The sequence below is a fragment of the Schistocerca nitens genome, chromosome 11, assembly GCF_023898315.1.
Source record: "Schistocerca nitens isolate TAMUIC-IGC-003100 chromosome 11, iqSchNite1.1, whole genome shotgun sequence".
Classification (NCBI taxonomy): Eukaryota; Metazoa; Arthropoda; class Insecta; order Orthoptera; family Acrididae; genus Schistocerca; species Schistocerca nitens.
The window spans coordinates 159,763,349-159,775,732 of record NC_064624.1 but is presented as its reverse complement, the minus strand read 5'-3'; positions in this window follow the sequence as shown (position 1 = coordinate 159,775,732).

The following is a 12,384-nucleotide window of genomic DNA, read 5'->3' as shown; positions in this document are numbered from 1 at the left end:
AGTTGATACTGAACGTTTTTGCAATGAAATGATTCCCAAACCCGCAGCCCTAACAGAAAAATAGGGCTGTACTGGGCAAGGGCGCTGCACAGATCTGACAGTGAAACTTACAGGGCGAGAAATAGCTCTAAGCAGCACATCTGGCCTACCCAGATCGACACCAGGAGCATGGCCGACTCCTGCCCGGGAGACAGCAGGTCCCTTCCTATGCATCACCAGCCACCTATCGAGGTTGGAAGAGCATCTTAATATGGCAGGCTTCCTTACCATGATGCACCTGGACACTACTCTCAGCCATAGCAGAGATACAACACGGCCGAATGCATACGCCAATGGCATGCAAACTGCATTATCGAGGCGGCTGGTGCTCTGTGGAGAATCCGTACAGACATTTTGGGGCATGCAAGCGTCCATACCAGCAGAATTAAGTGGCCTGCCAGCCACTAACTCAGTTTATCAAGCAGTGCAGATGAATCAGTAAAGAATTGATTAAGTCGTAGGTGCCTTTCTCTGGAGTGTACCGCGCTCCCGCCTCACCACATCTGGCCACAACCCTCTAGCTCGGAGCCACCCCTCTCTCCACTGGGGATGCTACGTAATGTATCATGGTGTGTCGAACATTGAGAATTACCTGAAAAAGACTGGCCTGGGGATAATAGAAAAATCATTGGCAGTTGTTTTTACACAAAGAGGAGTTCCCCCATACCTGGAAAGTGCAAGACATGGAAAAACATCCCATTCAGAATTCAAGCAAAGTTACTAGGCATTAGAATCGACTTGAGGTTAATATGGAGAGCTGAAGTCTTGCTAAAATCAAACTTGTTTGCGCGAATCTTGCAGACAGGACCTTGTAATCAAAAGTTTAATGAATGTCACATACTATGCAGGATGGTGGTACTGAGTGAGGCAGTAACAAGGAGAGGTCGTCAGTATTGGTATCAACATTTTGAAACTATCTATATGGTTATGTTGGTTTTGATTCCAGGTAACACATCCTGCAGCCGTTCACCCTGGTCAGCCCGCGTTCGCGAGTTATCAACGAAAAAAGTTTGGAATTTTTACACGACAGTAGCGTTTAAAAATAAGAATTTAGTAAATGGTAATATCGAGTAATGGATAGGGTATGGCTTTCAGGTGCTGATTGTTGTGGGTTTGAATCTAGTCCAGGTACTTTAAATTTTTTTGTTTTAAATATCTATCAAAATGGGTAATCATTTTTAATTTGAGTAATTTTTATTTCTATTCTTTGTCACATTTTTCTTATTGTAAAAATTTCTCTTGTTCTCACTTTTCTTTATATTTTTCCACTGAATTTTTCTTAATGTTGATTTTTTATTATTATTATACGTGTATTACAATATTTATTTGAAAATTCCAACATATTGGTTAAAAATCCAAACAAACACTCTAAACTGACTGTGCAATGGTGTCGAAAATGTGTTTTTCGTTACAAGATGTGCATTTTTATGGTAATACACTCCTGGAAATGGGAAAAAGAACACATTGACACCGGTGTGTCAGACCCAACATACTTGCTCCGGACACTGCGAGAGGGCCGTACAAGCAATGATCACACGCACGGCACAGCGGACACACCAGGAACCGCGGCGTTGGCCGTCGAATGGCGCTAGCTGCGCAGCATTTGTGCACCGCCGCCGTCAGTGTCAGCCAGTTTGCCGTGGCATACGGAGCTCCATCGCAGTCTTTAACACTGGTAGCATGCCGCGACAGCGTGGACGTGAACCGTATGTGCAGTTGACGGACTTTGAGCGAGGGCGTATAGTGGGCATGCGGGAGGCCGGGTGGACGTACCGCCGAATTGCTCAACACGTGGGGCGTGAGGCCTCCACAGTACATCGATGTTTTCGCCAGTGGTCGGCGGAAGGTGCACGTGCCCGTCGACCTGGGACCGGACTGCAGCGACGCACGGATGCACGCCAAGACCGTAGGATCCTACGCAGTGCCGTAGGGAACCGCACCGCCACTTCCCAGCAAATTAGGGACACTTGCTCCTGGGGTATCGGCGAGGACCATTCGCAACCGCCTCCATGAAGCTGGGCTACGGTCCCGCACACCGTTAGGCCGTCTTCCGCTCACGCCCCAACATCGTGCAGCCCGCCTCCAGTGGTGTCGCGACAGGTGTGAATGGAGGGACGAATGGAGACGTGTCGTCTTCAGCGATGAGAGTCGCTTCTGCCTTGGTGCCAATGATGGTCGTATGCGTGTTTGGCGCCGTGCAGGTGAGCGTCACAATCAGGACTACATACGACCGAGGCACACAGGGCTAACACCCGGCATCATGGTGTGGGGAGCGATCTCCTACACTGGCCGTACACCACTGGTGATCGTCGAGGGGACACTGAACAGTGCACGGTACATCCAAACCGTCATCGAACCCATCGTTCTACCATTCCTAGACCGGCAAGGGAACTTGCTGTTCCAACAGGACAATGCACGTCCGCATGTATCCCGTGCCACCCAACGTGCTCTAGAAGGTGTAAGTCAACTACCCTGGCCAGCAAGATCTCCGGATCTGTCCCCCATTGAGCATGTTTGGGACTGGATGAAGCGTCGTCTCACGCGGTCTGCACGTCCAGCACGAACGCTGGTCCAACTGAGGCGCCAGGTGGAAATGGCATGGCAAGCCGTTCCACAGGACTACATCCAGCATCTCTACGATCGTCTCCATGGGAGAATAGCAGCCTGCATTGCTGCGAAAGGTGGATATACACTGTACTAGTGCCGACATTGTGCATGCTCTGTTGCATGTGTCTATGTGCCTGTGGTTCTGTCAGTGTGATCATGTGATGTATCTGACCCCAGGAATGTGTCAAAGTTTCCCCTTCCTGGGACAAGGAATTCACGGTGTTCTTATTTCAATTTCCAGGAGTGTAGTTGTACAGAAATTTAAAATGTAGCATTAATTCCAGCTGCACTATGGACAAACAAACAGATGAAAATTTAAATGGAAGAAGGGATTACAAGTGAAATGAATTTCAAGCAAAATGAGGAATAGAAATAATGAATGCAATAACATGGACAAAAAATTAGGATGATAAAATGAAACAAATTAAATCGAAATTAATACCTAAAATTAAACTCATATGAATAAGGATTTCAAGTGGAAAAAGTAATTATGGGAAGGAAAATTTCGGCAAATGACGTTAAAACAATGATTAAAATGATGTCACACAGGAATAGAAATACAAAATAGCACTTAGACCAATTAATTGAATAGAAGTATTGATAAAAAATTTCGATAATAATTTAAATATAACAAATTTCAATTATCTGAGGAGTTTCGAACCCACAGCCTTCTGCACAACAAGGACTTACCATATCAATTACACCACACAATCAGTCAGCATGATACATTTTTAATGCCATGAAGTGCCACGCAAAATTTCGAAACTTCTTGTCAGTAACATAAACGAGGGCACACCAGGGCAAATGGTTAAAAGGTGTGATAGCTGGGATCTCAATCTACGGATGGTAATCATACAGATGGTTACAAAAAGTCCATTGAATGACTGGGGACCTCTCCTTGTAAGTGTACTGCAAAGTTTCTAAAATCAAAAGTGTGCTGCCTATAATTACACTGAACAACAAATCTGAAGTGTGTAAATTGCATGATTTTGAGTTAGTTATGGTTATTTCAGTATAAAATGATACAAAATCATAAATATTTAGCTCTAGTTTTTTAAAAGTGATTCACATTTTTGTATAAATAACTCGCTAACTAAATATGCATTCATCTGCCAAGATTCAGCGTAACAAAATTTAAGTTAATAATTACTTGAATCATGTTGCGTGTTATGCATTGATAAATTCAGTGCCATTCTGGAAGTACAAAAGTAAAATATTAAGAAAAATTGAGATAATATTACATGAATGGAAATACTTTGGAAGTCTACTTTGTACCAGAACTATGTAAAGCACAAAAGGAAATATATAAATTTGCTGGTCACAAAGGTATATAAAGGACTACAAATGTTAAATGTCCATATGTACAGTATATACAACTACATTTTTGTTCAGAGATAAATTCAGAGGATGACCGTTTTCGTTTGGCTTGACGTTTATACACACATACTTGGGAACATCCCTTATGACAGTCCAGCAGTGATCTGCTGAAATAGTAGGGCTCCACTTTCTGGCATACCTCTTCTCAAATGTGGCAAATATCTTTATGAAATCGCTCCCAATGTTCATTACTTACTGCTCCACAATCTCTGGGGAAGAAGTCAAGATGAGTAAGTAGGAAATGCATTTTCAATAACATGTTGGAACAAAGTTTTTCGAAAGATGACAACATGTTATCTACAATCTCCTTGTAATTTATTGCTCGTTTGCTCCCTAAGAACAGACTCTTAAAACATTCCCATTCATGCTTTATCACCTTGTATGATTCCATCAAAAGTATGGTCTCCAAAAAGCTCTCGAATCTGTGGGCCTACAAAGATGCCCTCCTTTACTTTGTCACCACTTAAGTAAGGGAATTTAAGACGTATGTACTTAAAATGCATCACCATCTCTGTTCATTCCCTTATAGTTTTTCATGAGACTCAACTTTATGTGCAAGGGCGGCAGCAGAATCTTTTAGGATCTACTAGAGGTCCACTCAATGTTCTTTATACCTGGTTGAAGAGGTTTTCTGGTGGGCCATTCGTGTTTACTGCAATGAGATGCACGAGCTCTGCTATCCCATTCACAAAGAAAGCAGCAATATTTAGGATACCCTAACTGCATACCTAATAGCAGTGCAACCACTTTCAAGTCACCACAAGTGCATTAATAAAGTCACTGAGGTTTAAGAGGAGGCAGACAAAAAGAAAATTGGTATCAAAATGTGTCCAAAATATTGCACACAAGTAGGGCCAGGGACAATAATATAATCCATTGTTACTAGTTAGGACTGACAACCCATAATTTTATTTTAAACTTAACATAAAAATTTCGTATATAATCATCTCACCACAATAGAACAGTGTAAAATGAAAACTAGAGCTAATTTTGAATTGTCTGTGATATTCGTGATCGGCACATTAGAACTGTCAGCCAATTTCTATTTTCATTCGATTTGCATTTTCATTGCCTCACAGTGTTATAGACATGATTTAAGATGTGGCTATATGTGGCTACAAATAAGCAAACGGGAATAGTAACAAATTTCTTGTGTTTTCTGGGGCACAGTGGCATCTTTAGACGGCTTCACAAAGTAAGCCATGAACTTGAGCATAATCCTAAATGATGGTCGTCGACGAAATGTGAGCTCCAGCAACGAAACAGCGAGAAATGTCTATAATAATATTTTATTGTCGTTAAGCTTACAGAAGCAATAGACAACGTCAACCAATGCGGCACAACCAATGTGATTCGAACAAGATTTCATAAAATAGCATTATTCTCTGGTTTACCGACTGGACTCAGCAGGCAACTCATAAAAAGGATTACGCACATGTGCTTCAGTCGTAGCCAGTTTCCAGCTCATCTGTTCCACATATGATCGAAGGAGTCTCCAGTACACAACTTACGCAATGAAGGAGACGACATGAACCATCTACCATTTTTGTGTACCAGACACAAAACAACAGTAACGTTTCATCAGAGAATTAGTTAACACCAGAGGTTCGCTTCCAACATCAACTGCAGTGTTTCTGTCAGCTGAATAGAATGAACCCAATATTAAATGTGATGTGTAAGCAGAAAGTTTTGTGTTTTTATCTTTATAATGCAAAAGCGGGACAGATGACGTACGGGGATTCCCACACTTTCGGCACACTACTTACAAGGGAACCTACCCATCGCATCCCCCTCAGATTTAGTTATAAGTTGGCACAGTGTATAGGCCTTGAATAATTGAACACAGATCAATCGAGAAAACAGGAAGAAGTTGTGTGGAACTATGAAAAAATAACCAAAATATACAAACTGAGTAGTCCATGGGGAAGATAACAAACATCCAGGATACTGAGAGCTCAAGAGCGCCGTGGTCCCGTGGTTAGCGTGAGCACCTGCTGAACGAAAGGTCTTCGGTTCAAGTCTTCCCTCCACTGAAAATTTTACTTTCTTTATTTTCGCAAAGTTATGATCTGTCCGTTCGTTCATTGACGTCTCTGTTCAGTTTAATAAGTTTAGTGTGTGTTTTGCGACCGCACCGCAAAACCGTGCGATTAGTAGATGAAAGGACGTGCCTCTTCAATGGGAACCGAAAACATTTGATCGCAGTCATAGGTCAACCGATTCCTCCACAGGAAAACACGTCTGATATATTCTATACGACACAGGTGACGGCATGTGCGTCACATGACAGGAATATGTTGTCGAGCCACCTAACTTGTACACTTGGCGAATGGGTTAAAAGATTTTTTCTACCTTGCCCCATTTAGATTTTCTTGTGGATGTGATAATCACCCCCCCCCCCAAAAAGTGATTAAAACATAAGAGTTTGTGACAAACTGTAAATAAAAAATTGAACTTATCACCCAAGGAAAGACTTGAACCAACGACCTCTCGTTCCGCATCTGCTCACGCTAACCACGGGACCACTGCGCTCTTGAGGTCTCAGTATCCTGGATGTTTGCCATCTTGCCCATGGACTACTCAGTTTGTATATTTTGCTTATTCTTTTCATAGTTCCACACAACTTCTTCCTGTTTTCTCGATTGATTTGTGTTCAGTTTTCAAGGCCTATCCACTGTGCCAACTTATAATTAAATCTGAGGGGGGTGCGATGGGGAGGTTCCCTTGTTAGTACACATTCTTGTATGCGCGACGCTAATTGTTGTTGTAACCGCTGGTGAGATCACTTTACTCGAAAGTTTTAATGCTTCAAGACTGGAAAATATAGGCAAAGGTTAAGAAATTAGAATTTCGAGATCAAGGTAAGTCTCGGAAGTTATCCTGCCTGGTCTGCTAGCCTATAACTGGTTTGAGACTGTGCAGTAGAAACACTGTAGATTAGGTGGGTGGAGTAGTAGCTTCTTTCCCTAACACCTTTGATAAAAACGGTCGTGCGGCATCTGGCACTATGAAAACGGACTGATGACACGCCCTAACTGTGGGGTCAGATACCGCGATGTTTGCAACGCTACCAGGAGTCCATACTATTTTGTTTTAAGGGAAATGCCGAAAAAACGCATTAAAACAACGGACGGGGTAAAATGACTGCAGATCTAATAGAGGCTGTGAGACTAATCGAAGGGGAATGTAAGGCTAAAAGGAAAGCAGCTCCGCAGCGCGGGATTAGCCGAGCGGTCTCAGGCGCTGCTGTCATGGACTGTGCGGCTGGTCCCGGCGGAGGTTCGAGTCCTCCTTCGGGCGTGTGTGTGTGTGTGTGTTTTTTTTTTTTTGTCCTTACGATAATTTAGGTTACATAGTGTCTAAGCTTAGCGACTGATGACCTTAGGAGTTAAAAAAAAGCTGCTCGAATGAAAAACATACCGGAACGAACACTTACGACGGACAAGACGTGCTACGCACAATTTCAAGGTAACAGGGTATGGGCCATCATACTTGGGTGAAAATGCAGAAAGGAAATTAGTTGCCTGCGAAAAGGAATTGCATGCATGTGATTTTCCTCGCAAACCGTCAGCTTTCAATAGACATGATTGAAAAATAAATTCAATCAAGAAAAGAAACGTGCACGGAAAGATTGGCTTCTCTCATTTTTTGAACGAAATACAGACTACCTTCCATGCCCGCATCTCGTGGTCGTGCGGTAGCGTTCTCGCTTCCCACGCCCGGGTTCCCGGGTTCGATTCCCGGCGGGGTCAGGGATTTTCTCTGCCTCGTGATGGCTGGGTGTTGTGTGTTGTCCTTAGGTTAGTTAGGTTTAAGTAGTTCTAAGTTCTAGGGGACTTATGACCACAGCAGTTGAGTCCCATAGTGCTCAGAGCCATTTGAACCATTTTGAACTACCTTCCAAAGCGCATGTGCTTTCTGCTGCCAGAGCGACTGGAGTGGACACAGGCTAAGTCAATTCTTACTATGATCTATTGATAAAGACGTTGACAGAAAATGGAATTTTGAATAAACCAGATAGTATCTACAAAGCAGACCAAACTGGTCTAGAGTTAAACAATGAGTATGGGAAGGTTGTGGTGGCAAAAGGAAGCAGAGATGTCCATGTCACTGCTTCCGCCGAAAAAGGAGACGGTAACAGCTATTGCCCGCTGTAATTGTGAAGGAAATTTTTTAGCACCTTATTGCATTCACACAGAGGCAGATAAAAAAACAAGACGCTATCGACAACATGTGTCCAGTATCAGTTCTTCTAAGAAGAGAATCCGCTCATATCAACATCTTCATAGATTGGTTCAGAAACCATTTCCTTACTAAAAACACCCCTGGCCTTGCCCTGCTCTGTTTCTGCTAGATGGTCATTTCCCTCATATGAATTATGTCACACTTTTGATAGCAGCTTTTGAAAACGAAGTGTCGATAGTTTGCCTGGCCATACGACGCACTGTTTACCGTCACTAGACCGATCTTTTTGAAGCCGCTTTAATCTCACTATAAAGAACCCTGTCATTCTCGGGGTTGCAGCTAATGAAAGCAAAGACAGAAGAGCAACAAGGCAGTTCTTTTGGAGAGTTGCCCTTATAGCACGGACTCGTGCAGAAACTGTCCACATAGGAGTATCCGGGTGTAGAGCTACTGGAAGTATCCTGCTTGATATGGCAGTAATTCCTAACCACGCCTTTGTTCCACACAATAATACTGAAATTCAATTCACAACTAATGAAGAGGTCTCTAATGATGTGACTCCAGATAAGCCATCAACATCCAGAACAAATTTGTTTACAAGACACCCTTCTTTTCGCAAAAATTCCACAAATGTGGCTGCTGTTCGATTAACTGCACACAGTTTCAGCGTAAATGACAACTCAGAGACTTCTCATGGAGGAACTATCAGATTTGCTGGAACAGATTTCACCTGTTCCTGCACTACCTCAGAGAAGTAAATCCAAAATAAAACAGCCAGCAAAGAGCCTAACAACCCTGTTATGGCAACGAAAAAAAAGGTAATCACTGAAGGAAAGACAAAAGGAAAAGGATGTGCACAAAAACTGAAGAAGCTAAATGGGATCAAATCCCCAAAACCCCAAAGGGAAAAAACTGCCAAAGAAGCGTCTGCTTGAAGACAATTTCAGAAGAAGATATTTAGCTCGTCCGAAGAATTAAATTTTGAACAAAACGGATGTGTAGAGTGCCTTAACTTCAACGAGAAACTGTCTGGATTCCATGTGATGACTTCATGAATTACGCAGGCTGTGAGGACATACACTACTGGCCATTAAAATTGCTACATCACGAAGATGACGTGCTACAAACGCGAAATTTAAACGACAGGAAGAAGATGCTGTGATATGCAAATGATTAGCTTTTCAGAGCATTCACATAAAGTTCGCGCCGGTGGCGACACCTACAACGTGCTGACACGAGGAAAAGTTTCCAACCCATTTCTAATACACAAGCAGCAGTTGACCGGCGTCGCCTGGTGAAACGTTGTTGTGATGCCTCGTGTAAGGAGGAGAAATGCGTACCATCACTTATCCGACTTTGATAAAGGTCGGATTGTAGCCTATCGCGATTGCGGTTTATCGTATCGCGACATTGCTGCTCGCGTTGGTCAAGATTAAATGACTGTTAGCAGAATATGGAATCGTTGGGTTCAGGAGGGTAATACGGAACACCGTGCTGGATCCCAACGACCTCGTATCAATAGCAGTCGAGATGACAGGCATCTTTTCCGCACGGTTGTAACGGATCGTGCAGCCACGTCTCGATCCCCGAGTCAACAGATGGGGACGTTTGCAAGACAACAACCATCTGCACGAACAGTTCGACGAAGTTTGCAGCAGCACGGACTATCAGCTCGGAGACTACGGCTGCGGTTACCCTTGACGCTGCATCACAGACAGGAGTGCCTGCGATGGTGTACTCGACGACGAACCTGGGTGCACGAATGGCAAAACGTCATTTTTTCGGTTGAATATAGGTTCTGTTTACACCATCACGATGGCTGCATCCGTGTTAGGCGACATCGCGGTGAACGCACATTGGAAGCGTGTATTTGTCATCGCCATACTGGCTTATCACCCGGCGTGATGGTATGGGGTGCCATTGGTTACACGTCTCTGTCACCTTGTTCGCATTGACGGCACTTTGAACGGTGGACGTTACATTTCAGATGTGTTACGACCCGTGGGTCTACCCTTCATTCGATCATTTCAGAAGGATAATGCACGACCGCATGTTGCAGGTCCTGTACGGGCCCTCCTGCACTGAGATTTAAATATTTCGATATCAAAATAAGTTTCATAAATATCTCAGGTACCAACATGACACAAACATGACGAAGTATAACAAACTTTCACACATTATTTATGAAATTAGCAGTTTCTAGCAATGAAATCAGTCGTGCGGTCGCTAAGGTTTACACGTGTGAGTCCATAACCTCGCGTCACATTTGACTCAAGTCATCTCGTGCTGAAGATCTCCGACGGAGGGGGATGGTGTTTGTGTTACGTGCGGGACGTGGCAACTGTGAACCGCGCCTCCACTGCCGCGACCAAACTGTCAACCTTGTGAATTAATTTAATAGTTAATTGCTGAAACCAAATAACTCATTCCTTTACATTTTTCAGGAGAAACAAAAAACCGAATACTGCCATATGTATTATAGTTACATTACTGGAATTTTTCACAACTGAAAGTGACTTCATTCTGCTTTCACTGAGACAAATAATTAACTTGCAGTACATCACTTCGATATTTAATGACTTCAAAGTTTGACTTATCTGGTTTCAACATTTTACAAACATGTCTTGCTTTTTTAGGATTTAATTGTATGAACACTGCATATTACATTAGCATGGTCTGACAAAATAGAACGAACTTAACGATTTTAACAGCAATAATGATTAACTGTACATTAGCTATAATTTTAGTCAACAACTGGCCGAGAAAGACTTTCATAGAACGATCTCTTGGCAGCAGGCACATATTCTGTTACTTTCTTCACATCTTCCATCTTCATTCTGGAAATAGGTACTTTGTATGTTGGGTAGGCCATTGGAATGCTGTCCATTAATCCTGGAATGATGGGCTCATGCCTTTTTCTTAAGAGAAAAGTATATCTTACTAATCCATCCATATACGGGGGGCCAACAACCTCTCCTGTCTCAATGTTAAGAAATGGATAGGCACTGTGATTGCTGTGTACAGATGAGAGCGAGACGATTTCGTGACCCTTCGGTTACATATCCAGGCTGCTTTGGCTTCCGCCACAGCTTGAGGCTGCTGCCAAAGGGCGTCACTGTCGGGCGTTAGACGCGGGGATGCGAGGGATGTCGAGCACGATCCACGTGTCCCCCGATCGATCCACTGTTGTGACCTCCCCGCGTACTGCCTGCGCTGAGGGTGACCTCTCACCTGTGGTCGAGTGGGAGATCATTCTAAAGTCTGGCAGGCAGCGAAAAACATTCCGTGGGGCCGATCGTAGAGCCTCCCCATTTCGTTTGACGACTAGGTTTCGGCCGTTATCTGTGGCTGACGAAAGTCTTTCAGCCGGATGCAGTCGTCCACCCAGTTCCGGAGGAAGCTTCTCGGCCAGCAAGGTCTGAGCATTCACGAAGGGTGGGTTTGCTGGTCGTTCGGAGCTCCAACGTTAGGCGCGTAATGGGGCCCCTTACGAACATGGCTGCCCCAAGGAGGGCAAGGAAGCCAGTGTGCATACTGGGGGGAGTCATTCTGGATGTGGAAAGTGTGCTTCCAGATGCTACGAAGAGTACAGGGTGCATCCAACGGCAGGTGGTAGCCCATGTCGGTACCGATGACGTGTGTCGCTTTCGATCGGAGGAGATTCTATCTGGTTTCGGGTAGCTAGCAGAAATGGTTAAGACTGCCATTCTTTATTCCGAGATTAAGGCGGAGCTCACCATCTGCAGCATCGTCGACAGAACCCACTGTGGTGCAGAGCCGAATGGAGTGTCTGAATCAGAGGCTCAGGCGGTTCTGTGACCGTGTAGTCTGCAGATTCCTTGACTTGCGCCATCGCGTGGTGGGTTTCCGGGTTCCGCTTAACAGGTCAGGAGTCCACTACACAGAGCCGACTACGCGGGTAGCGGGGGCTGTGTGGAAGGGACTGGGCGGTTTTTAAGGTTGGGGTCTCAGGAAACCACAGGAAGGGCGTCCGTCTAAAAGAGGGCAGGTAAAACACAGTAAGGTAGTTGTAGAAACGGTTGGTACTGGAGTTTTAAATTGTTGTAGGTGTTTTGGGAAAGAACCAGAGCTCCAAGCCCTAATAGAAAGCACTGAAGCTCAAATAGTTATAGGTACAGAAAGCTGGCTAAAACTGGAAAGAATTTCAGCCGAATT